The sequence below is a fragment of the Podarcis bocagei genome, assembly GCF_964188305.1.
Source record: "Podarcis bocagei genome assembly, chromosome: 5".
NCBI lineage: Eukaryota > Metazoa > Chordata > Lepidosauria > Squamata > Lacertidae > Podarcis > Podarcis bocagei.
Window position 1 is genome coordinate 19,854,327 of NC_138129.1, and position 20,912 is coordinate 19,875,238.

General features: G+C 41.6%; 1 protein-coding gene across 8 annotated transcripts in view; it reads left to right on the forward strand.

The window, feature by feature from the left end:
* The window catches only part of ADNP (activity dependent neuroprotector homeobox), a 44,500-nt gene that overhangs the window by 12,019 nt on the left and 11,569 nt on the right, over positions 1 to 20,912 (forward strand). The window contains exon 1 of one of the 8 annotated variants that reach the window (XM_081196040.1): positions 1,587 to 1,605. The exons of 5 other annotated variants lie outside the window; for them this stretch is intronic. The gene's annotated coding sequence lies outside the window, so the exon portion shown is untranslated. Of the gene's footprint in view, positions 1 to 1,586; positions 1,606 to 18,790; positions 18,807 to 20,912 lie in introns of those variants that run through there. 2 more of the 8 variants (XM_081196038.1, XM_081196041.1) reach the window with 2 other exon arrangements.

Genomic DNA, 20,912 nt, shown 5'->3' on the forward strand with positions numbered 1-20,912 from the left:
AGTCCCCAGAACTGATATTAGAATAAGTAAGTGATGCAAGTTGCAGTAGAAGCAGATGCATAGCAGCGATCATTTCTGCATTCTTTGGTAGGAAAAAAAGTCATGAGGAGTGCTTGTTGAATTAAGCATGTCGCAAGTCAGTAGAGTTGTTTAGCCATTAGCAAGTTCTGTAGACATTATCTACTCATAAGGTGTACAGATTTTGTGGTACAGATTTTGGATTGTGGTTTTCTTTAAGTTGATAATGCTCCTGCTACATAAATGCGCTACTGCATGTAGATATGCTAACAGTTCCAACTTCAGTCCTAAGCCCTTTTAATTGGAAATGTCCTCTTGTCCCCAAAAGAAATCACTTGGTTGTCACCTCAGCACTAGAACTTACTTTAGGATGACCGTACTCCAACAGTTGCAAGATTTCTGTCCTTTTAAAATCTCTATGGAAATCAGACATTCTTCAACTTCCATTGAAAGGACAAGAAAAACTGCACTAGTTTACCACAGCCTGCTTACTACTTACAGACAAAAGGCTGCTTATTTTAAAATATGACTGTACTTAGATGATTGTTTCTATGAAATGTGTCCTTGTTGTGCTCCAGATACATCTTTATTTTGATTTTAATGACCAAGTATGTCATTATGTACAAAGTTGACTAACTTTTAGAAATAGTGCAGGTCTATCCCTTCATTGCCTGGGACTGTCAACCGCATCACATAGAGAGTTATGGAAGACTTACTGGGACTTACTGGGATCCATCCTTTGCATGTTCAGCATGAAGATCTGAAGTGACAGTCTCTCAAGTAAAGGCTTTCTAATTCCAGGGAGGATTCTAGGCATGCTTGCCCAAATGCACTTAGAATCCCCTTCAGACTTCCGTGCTGAATATAGAAAGCTCTGAAGTGGAACCAGTGTGTGCAAGGATATTGGGGACAGGTTTTGCGTCCCTCTCCCCACTTTAAGCCCACAGCCATTATTCCCAAATGCCTGAATAGGATTATAGCCATCAACAAATTCTTCCTGTTGGTGCTTTCTCTGAAAGCATTGGGAATTAGTTAGCTATTAACTTAAGCATGCATAGGTTTAAGTGCTGTGAGCAGCAATGGAGAAAAGTAGAACTAAAGGCATGCTAATGTATAGAAAAAGTATATGAGTGTTTCGATGAAATCTCCCCCCCCCAAAAAAAAAAATTATAGGTTGAGATGCTACCCTGCTATAAGTACTACTTTGGATTTTGCTTAAAATGTAGGCTAGTAATGAACGGACTGTGGCATAAGACTGATAACATTCCAATTTATTGCATACTTAAGTGTTCAGCATGCTTATAGATGAACTCCTTGGCTTAATTTTCAACGAAGTATTTTGCTGCATTGGCAGATGTGGATTGGCTAGTGTGCTATGTTTTTGATCCAAGCAGTTACTTTTTTTAATAGTGCCACTTTCTACTGTAGTATGCTTTTAGAACTAATTGTCACAACCATAACTCTAAGGCTTACCTCACTTTAATTTTATTTAACACTTGGTTTTGTTTAGGAGGATATGAACTTTCGCCTATGCCTGTGCTGTGACCTCACATAATAGGCGTAATACTCGCTGAAGTGGGAGGTTCGGTAAGGACAATGATTTTTTGGAAGCTTTTGCACAAAATGTCCTCGATAAGTCTGAAACCAAAGCACCATTAATTTTGTACATAAAATGTCCGTATTATGTGCCCTGAATAATGAAAAGAGACTTTTAAATGTTCAAGAATTGGTACTGCACCCAAGTGGTGTGTAGATGAATGGTTTCTTTGGGACAGGGGTAGGCAACCTAAGGCCCATGGTCCACAAGTGGCCCACGGGGATTGTTTAACCAGCCCACGAGCTGCCCCCGAACCGAGTCGCCCACTTGGCAAATCCCCACTCGCTGCGCTAAACCAGTGCGGCACTGGGACTCGCTTCCGTGGCGCTGGAAATCGTGTCTGCACAAATGCAGACGCTGGAAATTGTGGGCTCACATGCGCATGCAATCCAGCCCGCAAAGGGATCTCTGCTGGAGTGAACCGGCCCAGGTGAGGTAAACCTTGCTGACCCCTTCTTTGGGAAATGGGCTTTCATTGGCTATACGAAAAGCTGGCAGAGATAACTTGCTGGGAGCTAAGTAACGTGGTGCAAAGAAGAGAATTTCTGTTTCCCAAAGGTGCTTGCACAAAACCAGCTGTAAAGGAGGGGTGCCACTGATGTTATATGAGCTCAGGCACTGTATAAAAGATTATAACTACAAGCTATGTCCTTCTAGTTACCACCTTTGGTTTTTTTTATTAAATAAAAAACCTTTATTTTTCCAAATACAGTGCAACCTAGAGAGTTGTAAGTAAGTGAAAAATGCAACCATCTGACCCCAGTGTACAAAACCTTGGAACCAAAAGAAAAAGACCCACCCCAATCCTGGCAATACAATTAGGCAACAAATAGATACGGATAATACTGCTTGAAGCTGCTGAAGGTTAATCAGGGAAGTAATGAGATTAACAACCAAATTGTGAAGGAAATAATATGCAATATTAATAGGCCATGTTGCATTATAACTCCTGTCATAGTGACATAGTCCCATTCAGTATTGTTTAACAATCCTTAAGGTTCCTTAGTTTTCAAGAAACCTTGGTTTGAAATCTAGGCTGGTTCCACATATGTTGTTACTACCCTGAAATTGACAATGTATGTAGAAAGTGATATGACTGGCTGAAGCAGATTTGAAAACCCATTTAGCAGCATAGTAATATTTGAGTCACCTTTATAAATAAGCAGTGTTTGAAGCCCAGATGGTTGAGTGTCTCTGAATGAAGTTGCTCTTAAAGAAGTTGCCAAGTTAATGCATTTTAAACAGAGATGTAATTGCACCTGTTCGAAAGCTTAATTGAAATGTTTCCTAGTTTGGGTTCCATATTTATGAACGAATATAAATACCTTTGCTTTCTTTTAAACTAAAGAATTCATTTTTGCATATTCATTCACACAGATATTATATTCCTTGTAATTAATCATTTCTCCAGAATACTATTGGCACCAATTCATTGAGGATGTTTTCAAGATGGAATTTGCAACAAACTTTACAACAAACAACGAAGTTAGAAGGAAGCAATGTAACAAAAGTATTCTTTTAGGCAATAGGCAAATAAATGGCCTTTTTCTCAAATGACTCCTACTGCTGCATATTCTAGAGCAGGGCATAGAATATTTATCTGTAATGACTTCTGGCGAGATACTGTTTTGCTTTTGTAGACTTTGGAAACTACAGTGGTACCTCAGGTTAAGAACTTAATTCATTCTGGAGGTCCGTTCTTAACCTGAAACTGTTCTTAACCTGAGGTACCACTTTAGCTAATGGGGCCTCCCGCTGCCGCCGCGCGATTTCTGTTCTCATACTGAAGCAAAGTTCTTAACCCGAGGTACTATTTCTGGGTTAGCGGAGTCTGTAACCTGAAGCCTCTGTAACCAGAGGTACCGCTGTATTTTGTAGCACCCAAGCCACACAGTAATTAAATAGGGATGAAGTGTGTGGTAACTCAAGAAGAGGCTTGGAGAAGGGGTCTCTTAACCTCCCTTTTTGTCAGCTGTTGCCCACTGATCTGCAGCAGCACTGGTATCTTATGGTTTTGGTCCTATTGAGTCCCAATATTTCTTCATAATTGGGGCTTGTAAACAAACATTTACCTGTGAGAGTTTATTTCCTGAAATGTAATCCCATGCTGTTACAGGAATGTGTACATGAACAGCTAATGTAGTTCCTTGCCATGAGTTTGTTGTCCTGGGCAACAGTAACATGTGAATGAACTATAACATTAGCTCTTATCTTTGCATTTGTTCTTGTACATGTTCCTGGAACTGTGGGAAAGCAACTGCAGTAAGTAAGTGTGAATTGAATCCTGGTGGACTGCTTAAAATGGTATGACTAAAGGAAATAAAATGCAAGTAGGACTTGAGGCTGCTTCCTCTTCCTGCACCCCCAAGATTATTGTTAGTGTCGTGAGTCCCGTGGTGATGCTGGGCTCAGGAGTGGAGGACGGCATTGGAGTGGGTGCTGAAACCAGGGAACAGAGGTTGGAGAAGGCCGGTGCTTAGCCTCTCCCAGGACTCCTATCTACCCTCTTCCCTCCTGGAAAGAGGAGCACAGCAATGGGAGGGCATTAGCCCACCGCTAAGGGTGGAGGAACCCAGTATCAAGGGGACAGTACAGCCTGGTTGCCCTGCACCCAGAATTGCTCCTGTTACTGGGAACAGACACATCTTCCCAAATGCAGTGCTCCTCTGACTAGGCTTACCTAAACTATTATAATCTGAATTGGGGCAACTGGAAAACTATCTGGTACTAGATCACTAAACATCTACTAAAGTGTCAAATTATGCAGTATGAAGAATAATTCTCTCTTGTCTATTCTGAAACTGATAGAAGATTCATGGTAGGCAACAGATCATTCTTGTTCCTACTGCATAATTTGACAATGGCCACATCCCAGGAAATGGTTTCAGCTGGCTGGCTAAGCCAGTTGAGGGTAGGTGATGGGTCTCAAACCCTCAGGGAGTCAGGGACGTGCCCTGCATGCAAAGACAGGTTCTGACGAATTGAGAAGACAAGACCAATAGTGGGCCAAATGGTGAAGAAGGTGGTTTCAGCATGTGTTATAGAAGGAAGTGAGGGGCAGATGGGGCTTGTCAGCCTGGTAAGGTAGCCCATCTAGGAGAAGAAAAACCTCCACTGCCCTCTTGGCTATACTCATTTGTGAGAAAGGCATCAGGAGTAAACCCCGAGAAACAATCCTGGCAGGCTGTGTGATTCTTCATTGGTTTGACTTCACCCCAGAAGCACACTCCTTGTGTCTTGAGACAGACAGATGCCAACAACAGGTACCAGTTTCCCCAGTTGAGATTATAGTAGTTCAGGTAAGACAAGCTGAATAAATGAATCAGGATGGGAAACATACTGTCATATATAATAAGAAAGTTGGGTAGCGTACTGATGGATAAACAAAGGACAGGCTGAACATATGCCACCAAACTCTTGCTAATTAATAGTCAGAAAACTGAACAAAAGCAGCTGCTTTTGACATTTTGCTACCCATCCCTGTGAGCACTCTGATTAGAAAGGGTTGGGTGAAATTCAAGCCTTTGATTGGAAGCTGGAGTAGCCATTGAGTAAACTGTAGGTCCCCTCCTCACCTCCCTGGCAATTTCCTTATGTGGTAGTGTTTTCCTTTTTTGCAAGCCTTTGAGACCAGGCTGTTTGGCTTTCTCAGAGAGCATTTTGAGCTCCAGATTGGTTCAGAATAACTCACTTCAGACCAGGTCTGAATCACTGCGAATTGGCTCAATTAGGTTCAGAATTTGAGATTCATCCAAAGTGGTCTCGCAGTCCCAGTTACAATGTCCCATTTGAGAAAATGTGGCTATTCTTGAAGAGTGAACCTCATTTTCTGTCCTGGTGTTTGTCTTTTAGTTTGTAGCTGTAATCTTGATTGAAACACATATTTATTAAATTGGAATAAACTGGAAAAGTTTATATTATAAAATGCAAGCTATGTGTCTGGTTTACTGTTTAATAAGTTGATTTCTAGAGGGGTACCTCCAATAGATGAGGTTTGTCTGCTTCTTTTAAGATGTGGTGAAGTGCAGCACACTGACAGGCTCTGCTTTACTAAAACAATTTTAGGTATCAATCTGTAATGCTATGATATGGCTATATTTAGGATTTAGAGCATTCTGGCCTTATTTATGCAGTTATGCTGTTCAGATGTTTCTGGATCCGCCTTTTGATGATACCAACTATTATGTATAAACTGATTTTAAACCTAGTTAAGAACTGAACTGCTTTTTATGTTGCTTTTCCATGGGAGGTTATTACAACATTTGTTTCCAGATAAACACAGGAAGTAGTGGAAGGAAAGCACTTGCTGTGATAAACTGTTCTTAACCAGCCAGCACAGTCTGCAATTCAGTGTTTCATGTTCTGACACCCACAGTCTAGTAGTTGTCTGTCGGCAGGAGCCGCAGACGGTTTCCCCCTAAGAAATTCAGTCCAATTAATAGTATTAGATTAAAGCTGCATACTTTCTAGTGCTTGTTTTGTTGTGTCAGTTCATTATTGCTTTTCTCTTTAACAACTGTTTGTGGTTTCCTGTATCATAATGAACGTGGGAGGACAACGCCACTACCTTATCTACATTAGCTTGGTCTAAATGTTGGGATGAAAAATTCCTGCCAATTTTATGGTGCAGAGAAAATCAAAGGGGAAGTGGGATCAAGAAAGTAGAGACAAAGTCCCCCTGTTTTGTAATACTGAAACGTGGGGTCACTCATTGAAACGGATAGAAGGTTTAGGATACACAAGAGATAATTCTTCACACTGCATAATTTGACAGTTTAGTTGATTTGTAGCCATCTGATAGCAGATAGTTTCCCAGTTGTCTCAGTCATGACTATAATAGTTGAAAAGTCCCTAGTCAGGCTGTTCTGACCTTATAGTCTCTGCTGTAGTTTTGAAGGTGAAATTATCCTGAGGAAGTCTTGCACTGAAGAAGTGAAATTCTCTAACCTCAGGGTGCATTTGTTTTGAATGCAAATTGGTCCTTTTAAAACAGCTATGTGCACATTGCAGCTTGGGTATGTTGCTTGAGTCACCTATGTACTTCAGTCTCTGAGGTCCAGTAATGAAATGTATTTATTTAGGGTTTTTTATACTGCTTTTGAAGCTTGTTTACACAATAAATGGCAGCTTAAAACTATGTTCCAGTAAAGTTGTTTCAGAGTCTCCTCAAGGGATGGGCTTTCACATGCAGATCTTTCAGACTCAGCAGATTGTCTACACAGATTCTGGCTGTTTTGGATAGCAATCCTCTCAAGAAATACCCAATCCTACCCCCAAGTCAAATTTGGAGACAGATCAGACAATTTGCAAGGGATTTCTCCTGCCACGCAGCTCTTTCTTCAGGTGGAAGAAACCTGTCACATTCTCCACACCCCAAAAAGATTGAAAAATGGGAAAAATGATTATGAAATAATTTCTTTTAAAATGGACAAAAAAATTAAGACTAAGTTTTCAAATACTTACTGCACCAAAATGTTTTCTAAAACTGTAACAGGAAGTCTTGTGTAAGATGATGTACAGTATTAGATTATTGCAATTTCTATCTATACAGTGAGGACAAATTGGTCCTGAAAAGCAAAGATGCATTTCTGCCTCTTGGAAGGCACTGCTATTGTCAGAAGAGAAGGAAGAAAGATTTAGTTTCTTCTTTGCTTGCGAACTTTCTCTTGTTGACATAGTTGGTGGATTTGCTTCTGTCCTCTTCTCTATGCATTGAAGGATTGAGAATGAGAGAAAGTACAGAACTACATAATTTTGTTTCCGTATACGTCACGCTGCTGCAAATATGTTGGACCCAGGATTCAAAGGCAAAAATGTAAGTGACGATAACATTGCTTCTGCATTTGACTGGACTACAAAACCACACAGCACACTTTGGGCTTGATTTTGGGACGGTACTTTCAGATGTTGCAGAGTACAGAACATCTCCAGGTATTTGGCCAAGAAATGTAGTTTGGGATTCTGCCAAGCATATCACTCTTGCAGCATGGTGGCAAAGCCTTTTGTACAACACAGCCCCTGGTACCTCTTGCTTCTGCAGCAGGCGAAAGATGTGGGTCTGGAAATACACCAAATCAAGAAATAAACTGATGCAAACAGTAGAGGTCTGGTTCAATCTAGGGATTTTTAGAAGTCCATTGTAAATATGGTGATGAATATGAAGAAACTGAAACAGATAGTGATAGCTTTGAAAAGAGCCTGATTACATTTCATGTAATGTTCATTGAGTTTTCTTCCACCTGCCTTCCTTTTCTCACCTCTTTTTATGTCTGCTTGACACTCTGGAGGAATGGAGAAGACACAATAGTTTTCAGAATAAGTAATAATTTGTTTTACTATACGCAAGTGATGGGATTGAGAATTAGGAGAAATCTATTTTGCTTATGGGATGTGGGTGGCGCTGTGGGTTAAACTACAGAGCCTAGGACTTGCCAATCAGAAGGTCAGTGGTTCGAATCCCTGCGATGGGGTGAGATCCCGTTGCTCAGTCCCTGCTCCTGCCAACCTAGCAGTTTGAAAGCACATCAAAGTGCAAGTAGATAAATAGGTACCGCTCTGGCGGGAAGGTAAATGGCGTTTCTGTGTGCTGCTCTGGCTTGCCAGAAGCGGCTTAGTCATGCTGACCACATGACCCGGAAGCTGTACGCTGGCTCCCTCGGCCAAGAAAGCGAGATGAGCACCGCAACCCCAGAGTCGGCCATGACTGGACCTAATGATCAGGGGTCCCTTTACCTTTATATTGCTTATGCAAAGGAGTTTTTTGTTATAAATATGTGCTCCTGAAATGAAGTTGAATGAATTTGGTTTCCCGTTCTTTTATATTCGGCTTGCTGTGGCAATTTCTGAAATACCTTAATCGAGCACTTAAAGATTGCTCCTTTAACAGTTTGTAATGTTTCAGGTATAATATGAAACGCTTATAAAAAGAAAAAGTAATCCATATAGGGCCTTAACAACTTTGCTAAGCACTGCCATGCAACTTGTATATTTAGGCTGGTTCGTAAGTGATATAATGAAACTACATTTGATTTAAGATTTACAAGCTCACCCAGTCCAACTGACCATTGAACAGTTTTGGCTGTGGCTGGCTTTAGTCCAGCTCCTACCTAAGTAGGCAATAGTTGTTAGTGTCTACATAAGGTCAGAAATCATTACTATGTAAACAGTTTAGCTTATGATAGATTATTTTATCAAAGCGTCACTATGAAAATATTAACAACTTTGTATTTGTTGAAATTGGTTCTTTTTTTGCAGGCAATACCATTTATCTAATTGCACTACTATTGTGAGTATTACTAATGTAAGCAGAATGCCTACTAACAGGCAAAAATAAATGACTTCTAATTACATATGTGCAGTGCAATCCTATGCATGTTTGCTATTAGTGAAAGCTGGTTGTTGTGTGATAAGAGTGTCAGGCTTAGGACCTGGGAGAGTTTCAAATCCCCACTTAGCCATGAAGCTCATTATGTGATCTTGGACGAGTTACTGCTTCTCACCCCGGCCTACTTTACAGAGTTGTTGTGTGGATTAAATAAGGAGGGGGAGAACCATGCAATGCCATATTGAACTTCTTGGAGAAAAAAGTGGGATATAAAGACAAGAAACAAGCAAGACTTACTCCCAAGTGTATTTAGGATTTCATCCTCAAAGATATGTATAGAATCAAATTACAAACAATATAAAACATTCAAAGACAAAAACACATAGTGAAAAAAGCAAAAACAGCATTAATTCCCACATGTTCATAGTTTCATCTGGTTTGGTAAGAACGCATGAAAACTGGGAGTTTGTTGATTTATGTATTATCATTGTAAAACTTCTATACCAGTGTATGCACTTTAAGTAGTGATCAGGTCCACACACCCCATATGGAATTGATTGATTGATTGATTGATTGATTGAAACCTGAATTACAAAATTGAGAAACAAAACTGGTGACAGAGACCATGCATTTGGCACCAGTAAATCTCTTGTGAGAGGCTGTTCATAACTTTGGTGCCACCACCAGAGAAGGCCCTAGTTGCCAGCCACCTCACTTCATTTGGGAGAGGCCCTCAGAGCAGCATGTCTGACTAAGATCTTAAGGATTGGGTAGGTATATTTGGGGAAAGGATGATATTTCAAGCAGCCTGGCTGTTAGGCATTACAGCCTTTGGCTCCCCAGATGTTAGATTACCACTGGCATCATTCCTGGCTCTTGAATACACTGGCTAGAGTTGATGGGAGCTGGAGTTCCATAACATCTAGAAGACCACAGATTCCTCACCCCTGCGTTAAGGGCTTTGAAGGTTAAAACCAGTTCTTTAAAACGGTGCCCACAAACTGACTACAAGACATTGCAGCTGGCAAAGCAAAGGGAAAATCTACTGTCTTGTGACTTTCAGCAAGTTCCTCAGTTTTGATTTCCCCTTTTGTAAATGAAAGAGCTCTATACAGGAATAAATATAAGTGGAGATCTGCAAACTCTTGTATATTTGTGTGTTTACAGGCTTGTTCCTGGCTATACGGACCTAGATTTGAAACAATAAAACTGCTAGCACATTTGCAAAGCTAAGCAGAGACTGGTATGGTTTCAAATTAGATGGAGGTCTGTTTGTTAGAGATTACTGCATTGCCCGGGGGGGGGGTTGGACTAGATGACCCTTGGAGGTACCTCCCAACTCTACAATTCTATGATTCTAGGAAGGTACTAATTTCCACTCGTTGCTTCAACGTTTTCAAAATAATTGTCTCCCTGACCTCTCTTAAAGACAGTATGTGGAATCCAGTTGGTGCCTTTGTACGCATGGAAGGGCTTCTGGTTCAGTGGAGGCTTCTATTAATGGAATATGTCAGGGCGCCTTCTGCCAAGTTTCCCTTGCCTGTGACTCCTCAGTGCCACCGCCCTGCAATTCAGCACCACAGAGTTGGGGGGAACCATCCAGAACATGTTGGGAGGTGGTATGGAGAGCAGCAGGGGAATGGGGGAAATCAGCAGAAATCTCCTGTGCTCTCCTGTTAGCTGGATCACCTCTGCTGGATCAAAAGCCTTTCTGTGAATGCAAGATTACAGATTGGATTCCTCCCAGTGGGAACTAATTGGACCTGGATGGTGCCAGAACAACATTTTAAATAGGAATTGAATTGAAACTTAGGTGGTTTTTGAGAAATCATTTAGTATATGGCCTTGTAGCTGTTATAACTACCTGTCTTAAAAACAGCTCCATTTTCCCTTGGCATTGTGTGATGATTGTGTTTCAAAGCTTTTCTGACCAGGAATGTTCCATGACAGACAAGTAGCTGAACCAAGCCATTACCCAAGATGCTTCATTTCAATCCGATGAAGCTAGAATTCTCAGAACTATTTCAGACAATGCAGCCTACCTACCCGAGGCTACTATTTTGTTGAATTGATCTGGTTTTTTTTATAGTGCAATTATTATTTTTTAAAAAAGTTTTTCCTTCTGTTGTTTTTTAAAAAAATATTAATTATAATAAGGTCCCGGGATGGGTTACAACAATTAAAAATACAGTTTAAAGTGGTTTAAAAACATGCAATTAAACAATTGCAAAAAAGTAGGGTTCTGAAAATAAACATCTCAGGTGTCAAAAGCCAGGGTTAAAGAGGAGCATCTTCAGCATTGCCAGACACTCCTCTGGGGGAAGGAGTCCTCCAGTTTTGAGGCTGCCACAGAGAATGCTCTCTTTAGGGCTACCACCATCTTGAGGGTGCCAGAACCACCACTGCCATTTTTAGTACCCGAGATGGTCTGTAAAGAAGGAGGCTACTTTTAATGAACCATCTCATTTAGATCTATGGAGACATCCTTGCTACAACCCATTATCTGAAGTTGTCTTGAAAATATACATAAGATCATGTCTAACTGCAAAAATAATGTTGAAACGTATAAATTAATGGTGGTTGATGTGGTGAACATTGCCAGTTCAAGAAACATTCGAATCTGCCTTGTACTTTTAAGACCATTGATCCATCTAGCCCAGTATTTCCTTGCTCTGATTGACTGTAGTTCTCTTTGTTTTTCCCCAGTCACTGCTACCTGAAATTCTTTAAGAGGAGATGCTAGAGTTATCTGCCCAGCACTAGCCATAACCTAGAATAGATGGCTTGAAGAAAGACTGGCATTTCTTTTCAGTACAGAGATAATGATCTGCTGATAGATCTAGCCCAGAATTCTCTGCTCTGACTGGTAGCATCTCTCCAAGATCCTAACCAAAGACCAAAGTCAGTAGAGCATGAGACTCTTAATCTCAGGGTTGTGGGTTAAGCCCCACATTGGGCAAAAGATTCCTGCATTGCAGGGGGTTGGACTAGATTACTGTTGCGGGCCCTTCCAACTCTGCAATTCTTTGATTATGCTCATGGTGGTTTCAGGACTCAGCTATGCAACTCAGGGTTGTGGCCCCTTCCAGCTGCACAATCTTATGATTCTTAGCTTTGCTTACCTGAGATCCTGTGTGCCGAATGTGCTGTTAGAGAGTCTTCACACAAATTTGACAAAAGTTAAATACTGTAAATTTGTGTAGCTCTTTCAGTAGTATTAGCTAGAAAATAGGAAATTGAATGGGTTTTTATGGAGCAATGGTGACTACAATTATATTATTTCTACCACTTGAGTTTATCACTCTGGGAATTTTGATGGCCTCCCGTTCCCAAACCTTAATATTTCTCAGCATTAGCAGATACTGACCCTCAATATTTTTTTCTCATTCGGTATTTTTAAGAGACTATTCAGTCCTCAGATGAGGTAGGTAGGCTGCTTAGTCTTTTCCATACACCTCTTCAGATGAATCAGTTTCTCCTTGGGTAAGGTGTGTATTGTTTCAAACGTTCTCTTTGAATTAATGAGAAAAGAAATTGCATTAGAAAATTATCACAGAGGAGAGAAGATTTCATTGAAATTCTTTGGGCAGTGGGTGTAGGGATTTTGTTAAACTTGCCTGTTATCTGAGTTGGCCAAAGGGTGTTAGTGTCATTCTACAAATCATCTTTCTAGTACACTAGTACCTTGGGTTAAGTACTTAATTCGTTCCGGAGGTCCGTTCTTAACCTGAAACTGTTCTTACCTGAAGCACCACTTTAGCTAATGGGGCCTCCTGCTGCTGCTGCGCCGCTGGAGCACGATTTCTGTTCTCACCCTGAAGCAAAGTTCTTAACCTGAAGCATATGTAACCCGAGGTACCACTGTAGTCTGCACTCTGCAGCCCTCCTGTGTCCTGGCACTTTAATTAAAGGTTAGGGGAAGACTGTCTCCTGCCATGAATTTTTTTCAGATCAGGAAGCATGGACAGCCAGCAAGGCTGTGGAGTTTGGGAGAAATTTATACAGTGGGGAAGTGGGACCCACTGTATAAATTTCTCCCAAACTCCACAGCCTTGCTGGCTGTGGCTCAAAATCCTACATGGTCCTCTTTCACAAAGGAAGAACACTTTTGGGAAATTGGAGGTGAGATTTCAGCGCAGCACTTGTTTCTGGGCCTTCTTCACTAGCTGATGGTAACATCCTCATTTTGCCCGGGTGTCCTCTGAGAATGTCACACACAGCCATGTTTGTTGGCAGACCAATGTTTCATTCTGATTCACTATCGGCAGCAATAATGGTTCTTCTACCAGAAGTCATAAGGTACAGGAACTGTAGCAGAAGGGGAACTTGCAGGAATAGGAAGGCTCTGGGAACTCATTGCCTTCAGCAGCTACAAAGAAGTATGTGACTAGTTGTTTATGGGTCTAAAGGTTGGTTCTTTTTCAAATGGGTCCTGGAGAAGATGCAGAAATCAGCAGTCTAGGGTGATAAATACTGATATTTGATCTCTTAGAGAGAATTATTGGAAAAATAGTAGTCTCTGATCCCTGACCAAAAGCCTAACATACTTTGCACATGAGCTGCTTTAGTCAAATGGACTTCCTCTTGTTTTAGTTCCATGTGAAGCTACTTATGATGCTTAAATGTTGCCTTGCTGGATTAGATTGAAGGTCCACTTAGGCTAGCTCACTGACTCCAACCTTTTAAGTATCTGAGTTCTAATATTTTGAGGTGCTAGAAGTCATTTCTATACTACAGGGTTCCCAAACTTAAATATCTAGCTGCTCCCATCATCCCTTGCTAGCAGGACCAGTGGTCCAGGATGGTGGGAATTATAGTCCAAAAACAGCTGGAGACCCAGGTTTGGGAAGGCCTGCTATACTCCACATAGTTCTGTCAGTCTTAATATGCAACCCATAATCATTCCCTCTTTTCCACTTTTAGCACTAGCCTTAAAATATTACTGACCCAAGAAATAGAGGATAGTTTCACTGTCCCATTTTCTGTCCCTCATTTTAAGGAGCAAAAGCATTCTCCACTGGAATTAGGAAATGCACGGGCATCAAAAGGAAAACCTTATAGTCTCTTTATTGTAAACTTTCCCTCTTAATGCTTCTTTTAGTCTCCCCCCCCCCCCACTTTGTCCCTTCTCCACTCTGGTACTTGAGATACAGCAACATGATACTACAAATGTGGGCGTGATGGGCACATAACACCATTATGATGGTAGTTTTCTTTTAAATTCTTTCCCTTATCTCTCCCCCCCCCCCAATTTTTACTACCAAAGCTCATTAACGAGATACCTAATGAGCTTTGTATTATAACCTCCATATTTTTTCCGATGTGGCTGTAGCCTCTTTTAAATCCTCTTCAGAATATTTGTATTTAGGATATTTGTCTCTCTCAACATCACTTAGACCAGGGATTTCCAGCTCAGCAAGCTCCGGGTTGCAGGCCTTTGTGTGTTTTTGCTGGGGGTGGGGTTTGAAATAATATAACAACAACAACAACAACAGGCACTTCCTATTATGATGGGAGAGATGCATGTTTGGTTGTGTAAATGTGAACATAAAAAAGAGCCTGTGGGATCAGGTCAGTGATCTATCTAGTCATTGTGGGAAACCCGCAAGCAGGATTTGAGCCCAAGAGCACTGTCCCCTCCTGTGGTGAAGTGTATGTGTGAGAGAGATACTTGTGCGTCTGTGGTGTGTATGTATACAGTTAGCGTATGTGAGGAGGAGTGGGTTAGCCACCTTGTGCACTTTTTTCCTCCTGGGGAATTCACTCTGATATTAAACAGCAATGGGTGTGGCTCTGGGTGTAATCAATATTGTGTGATTGCCACAGTCAGGATGAGCAGGGCACTGATGACTTCTCACAGGAAGCATGAGGTGGGGCAGCAGCAGCAATGACTGCACTCTCTCTAGTTTTCTGTTACGTTACCCCCATCCCTAGCAGTCACAGCGCTGCCTTCCAATTCAAAATGTACCTGCTGATCCCAAAAGATTGGCGACCCGGTAAGCCTGTCCGATTATTGCTCAGCTCTCCCTTCCCTGCTAATCCCTGTCTTCATCTTGCTTACATTACCTGTGCCTGGAGTTCAGTTCCAGGCTTGGTAACAAACAATTATTGAGGGCATTTCTTCTTGACCAGCCAGTTTGTTTTACCTTGAAGGCTGCATCAAAGTGTATTAAATAAATATTTGAGAAGAATTGGGAGTCTAATAATTCTGCTGTTGGTTCAATTCTTCAAGAGCATTCGCAAAGCAAGATTAGAATTCTAAGCCGAGAATGCATTGTATTATTTTCAGAGAAGAGTTGATTTCAGGCAGTCACGGTAGCATAAGATTCTTCAGTCATATGGAAAAAGATTTTGGGTTCTAGATTGAAATTGTAACATAACCTGTAGTGAAGAAATCTGCATAGGACGAACAGTTATTTTATTTTATTTTAGTTGCTTCAAGGCTAAGCTGGGTCCATTATGGTTTCAAGTTCGATTGGGGACCGCATGTTGAGATTCCTGCATTGCAGGGTGTTTACTAGATGACTGTAGGGGTCTCTTCTGTGATTCTATTATTGCTTTTGTAACTCATCTTTTCCAGTTGCACTTTGTGAATATAGGTCATTTTTAACCAATCAAATTCAGTGAAACCAGCCACCTTCTTCACAAGTGAACTTGTATCATTATTAGCAAATGCTCCGTGAAGGTAAAGATGCTTCTCTCTCCAGTTGTGCAGGGATGAAAATCACAGTACAGTCGTACCTCGAGTTACAGACTCCGCTAACCCAGAAATAGTACCTCAGGTTAAGAACTTTGCTTCAGGATGAAAACAGAAATCATGCTCTGGCGGTGCGGCGGCAGCGGGAGGCCCCATTAGCTAAAGTGGTGCTTCAGGTTAAGAACAGTTTCAGGTTAAGAACAGACCTCTGGAACGAATTAAGTACTTAAGCTGAGGTACCACTGTACTCACAACCAGAATGAGACATGAACTAAAATCTTAAATCCTCTGAATGCTATGAAGTGACCTTATGCCCTCATAACTTTTTGTGAGCACAAAAATAAAGCAGCTCCTTTTTTCACTGACTTCAGCATCTTAAGGTGGTGGTTGGTTGTTTTTTTAAGCATTTGGCCTTTGTTAATCAGATCACTATGAATGTGGTTGCTCACTTCTTATCCAGATGGTCAGTGTGTTTGTGAATTACAGACACATCAAGAACATTAATACGTTCTCACACAAATGAGATGTTCATGTGCAAGTGTATAATCTTTTAATTGCGGTAGAATTATACTGTAATAAGGTAGAGCTGATACTTATACTGTGAATGGGAAACACTTTTGTATTCCATGGGAACCTGCTTCATTAGGCAATCGGTTGCACAATATTTTTTCCAGAATGGCCACTTAAACATGTGATGACAGCTTTTTTGGGGGGTGGGGGTTTAGAACTTCAGTTTTGCAGGATAGAATCCCAAACAAAAATTTAAAAATCCGAAAACGAGGGTTGGGGGAGAAAAAGTTACTACAATTTTGCTGATAAGTACAAAATCTACCAGACAACTAAACATTTACTGGAGTGTTCAGAAGCTCAGATAGTCAGAATTCTTCCGTCAAGTGTGGATTTTGTGCTTCACAAAATCCTAAGCTACCTTATTTAGTGTGGTCTCGTTCTGAATGTCTGTTTCTGCCCTGGCCAAAGATGCTCTTGGAAGTGACCTGTTTTGTATGAAGGTGCCCTAAATACTGGTCATTCATTAGTGTTGTTGCGTTAGGTGAAAACACTTGAGGGAGGTGGAGCAGAGGCAGCGAGGAGTGTGACTCGCTGAGAGCTTCAAAGGGCAGATGAAGAGGACTGCAGTTGATCCCGGGGCTTGAGATCCCCCCACCCCTGCTCTACAAAGACCAGTAGCTACAAGTGGTTTAAAAACAAAGTTCACCAGAACTTGCTAGTGTTTAAACAATGCACTTTGCTGAGTTGTCTGTAAGTGACTGTGGAGGCCAATTCTGGATCCACACGTCCTTCCACAGTGGGATCATTGGTTTCCGGGTGGGAGTTGATCACGGTGTGGATTTGCCAAGCGTGCCTTCCTCTTAGCACGTTTCTCCCTTGCGTCCTGAGTTCAAGTGTCTTCAAAGCTCATGACACTTTTGGTAAAGGCTGTTCTCCAATTGGAGCACTCACAGGCCAGTGTTTCCCAGTTGTCAGTGTTTATACTACATTTTTTTAGATTTGCCTTGAGAGAGTCTTTAAACCTCTTTTGTTGACCACCAGCATTACGCTTTCCATTTTTAAGTTCGGAATACAGTGGTGCCTCGCAAGACGAAAAACCCGCTAGACAAAAGGGTTTTCCGTTTTTCGATGCGCTTCGCAAGACGAATTTCCCTATGGGCTTGCTTCGCAAGACGAAAACGTCTTGCGATTTTTTTCGCTCCCCCCTTTTTCTAAGCCGCTAATAGCCTTTTAGCCGCTAAGCCTTTAATAGCCGCTAATAGCGCTAATCCACTAAGCCGCTAATAGGGTTGCTTCGCAAGAGCAAAAAACCGCTAGACGAAGAAACTCGCGGAACGGATTATTTTTGTCTTGCGAGGCACCACTGTAGAGTAGTTGCTTTGGAAGACGATCATCTGGAAAGCATCTTAACAGGAGTGGGCATATATCTGCCTAGCAGGTGGTTCTAGCTTGAGGCAAGCTGCTTTTCAAAATAAGCACTTCTTCATAATTTGAATGAACCAGATTCTGCAGGTGCATTGTGGGAGGTCTTAATGTTTGCAACCTAGTATAAAATATCTCCTACATGCCCCAGGCAAAACCTTCAATCCTGCCAGCTATAAGAATGAGATTACAAGGGCAGCACAGAGGTGGCTTGTTCGCAAACACACGCAAGCACATACATAATGGACAGCCCTTTGGCTTTTAAAAATCAAAATCGATCCTCATCAATTGTACTAAAATAGGGGTGGGCAATTTCCTTGTCCCCAAAGACTTCATGCCGTGGTGGGCTATGGGCCACATGGCTGTAGTAGGCATGGCCTGGGCGCCCCCCACCCACATACTCCCCAGCTTAGTCTCTCGTACTTATCCTTCCCCCGGTGTCTTAGTGTGGAGGGAGAGAGAGGTTTAAGCCTTCTCTCCTGGAGCACTGAGATCCAATAACATCTTCCTCCCTGCCGCAAGCTGCTGGGAATATTTCATCTGGGCAGTGAGAAAAGGAGGGCACATATGTTGGGAATTCAGGGAGCAAGCCATTGTGTGCATTTTGCACATCCTGGATTATTTGCACTCTTTGAATATAGTGGGTGGAATTCAATGTCACGCTCCTCTAACCATTCTCTCTGCACTGAGCTGGGAGTTCTTGCCCCCCTGAGCAAATTTTGGAGGGTGTGTTGGGGGAAGAGGGGAGGGGGCAGGGGGCAGCCCAGTTGTACAAGTGGAAGTCCTTGAGCAGTGCTTCCATTGATAGGGCTGGTTGGGTGAATTCCACCCAGAATGTTTGTTGGGAGACTAGTTCATGGGTGACACGGGCATATGAACAATAGTGATGAACTGTATAATATATTTCAAGTCAGGTACACTAAGAGGGTTGGCTGGTTTGTTGCATGGTAGAAACAAAATATATTTGTTTCTCCACTTAATATGAACCAAATGAAAGACTTGGGTTCTGCTCTTTCAACTTTTGAATGTTTGTTGGCCTTGTGTATTAATTCTGAAGCTTCTGTTAGCAATTGGGAGGGCAAACAGTCCCAATTTTGATAATAGAATATACATTTTTATTCTTCTGAGGATGCGAATTTTCTAGAATTGGATTTTGCTTCATTTGTAATTGTATGCACAACCCTAAGTGCAAACAGCAGATTGTAAATCGCCATCCTCCAGCTACTGTCATAATTATGGTAAGTGGTGAACTCTTAATACAGAAAGTCTATTGTGTGTGCTTATTCATACCTGATATTGATCAAATACCTTCTCAATTTCCTTATAATCGCATTAAGACATAAGGTCCACTAAGGAGCAGTTTAATGTTATTACAGTGGTACCTCAGGTTACAAACTTAATTTGTTCCGGATGTCCGTTCTTAATCTGAAACTGTTCTTAACCTGAGGTGCACTTCCGCTAATGGGGCCTTTCACGGCCACCGGCGCGCAATTTCCGTTCTCATCCTGGGGCAAAGTTTGTAACCGGAGGTACTACTTCCGGGTTAGCGGAGTTTGTAACCCGAGGTGATTGTAACCCGAGGTACCACTGTACATTCTTCAAATGCATCATTCTATGTGCTCATAGAAGGATATTTTAACAACTTTAGCAATTGTCATATGCTAGGGACAGCTGATGCATTTATTTATTTTCTATCCTGCCCTTCCTTAGAAAGGAGCCCAGGGTAACAAATAAAACAGCAAAAGAACAACAACCACAAAACATTTTAATAAAAATCACATCTCTTCACCGCTAGATAACTTCAAGAGTTCCAGGCACAATATATTTCAGCAGCCAAATGCTAGGGTACAATTGCAAGAAAGTTTAAAACTCTGCCCATAGTGGGAATTAAGATTAAGCCACTGCTTTAATTTGTAAGTATTGCCAGGATACTGATGCAAGCAGTTGAAATTCAGATTTAAGGTTCTGATGGAGTTTGAAAAAGCCAAGTTGTTGATTAGTTATGAGAATGCTGTATGGGTTATGGGAGTGGAGTGGGATGTGTAAATAGGGGTGAATACTGCTGCAGGTTTTTTTTGGTGTGTGTTGCACTATTAAGAAATAAGTTTTAATAAACTTTGTAATTTGAAATCCCTGCAATTTGTCATACTGGTTTCTAAACAAGACTTTTCAGAAGAATGAGCTGAATTCACAATCATTTGGATTTTGAGGTTCAAATGCTTTGTTGTTTGGTTGTTGCTTTGATCTTCTAGGTAGTATTCTCTTGGGCTCATTGTTGAGATGAGCATATTTATCAATCAAACTCCTAGCCTTTCTGCCATTCTTCGTTGCGTGCCCATAGCCCCGCTTCCTTCATGCACTAGACTGAAAAAACGAACTCTGCAATTTCACTGAGCTAACGTAGCCTGTTGACGAAGAGGGTAATGGTGTGAGCAATGGCCGATTTATGTGTTCTTCATGAAAATGGAAAACTATATCATGACATAGAAAAGATTTAACGTCTGGCACCAGCCATTCTATTTGCCACGGCGAGTGTGGGACTCCACCGAGGCGCATGTGACAAGGGGCCGCAACTTCCTTGCAACTTCAGACCTGCAGAAGTAGGCTGAGATCATCCTGGCCATTGCTTAGCTGTCCTTTCCACCTTCCCAGCTCCAAAGTTGGAAGGATGGCCAAGGCTTGTACATCAGCTGTCTGGAGTCATGCAGGCAACAAAACAAGCAATATCCTAAAATCAGCTAGCCTTGTATTTTACAGAGCAGACAAGGGAAGGGTTCAGGAGAAAGGGTGGGATATAAATTGAACTATTATTAATTCTGAAGGTGCCTTTGATTCTTTCTCCGCATTGACCCTTTCTCTTGGGAAAGGTGAGTTGTGTGTTGGGAACCTTTTCCCCTTCCCTCCAGAAAGGCCACCCTCAAGCCAGCAAACTCCCATTTCTAAGGGAGAAGAGCTGGTGATTACAATTTTTGGCTTTTATACTTTTCCAGTAAGACATTGGGCTGGGGTCATCTACTAAGTCCGGCTCTGAGGGGAGGGCGAACTCCCAGAAAGAGTGCACTGCAATGCTTGCACTGACGTTCCCCTTAGCACAACATTGAATTCCATCCTTTGTAGTTGTCTTTAATTTCTGTGTATTATATGTGCATGTAAAAACATGTAAACAATTGACTTGGCCAGCAAAGCCAGCCAAAAACTGTAGAGCTTTTGTTAGAGTAGCATCTTTTGTTGGGATGAATTTGACTTTTCCACATGAGAGTGGGTATGCAACTATTGGTCATAAAGTTGGATGTGTGTGTTTTAGACCAAATCTGGATACTATATTCTCTGTTCCTGTAAGGTGT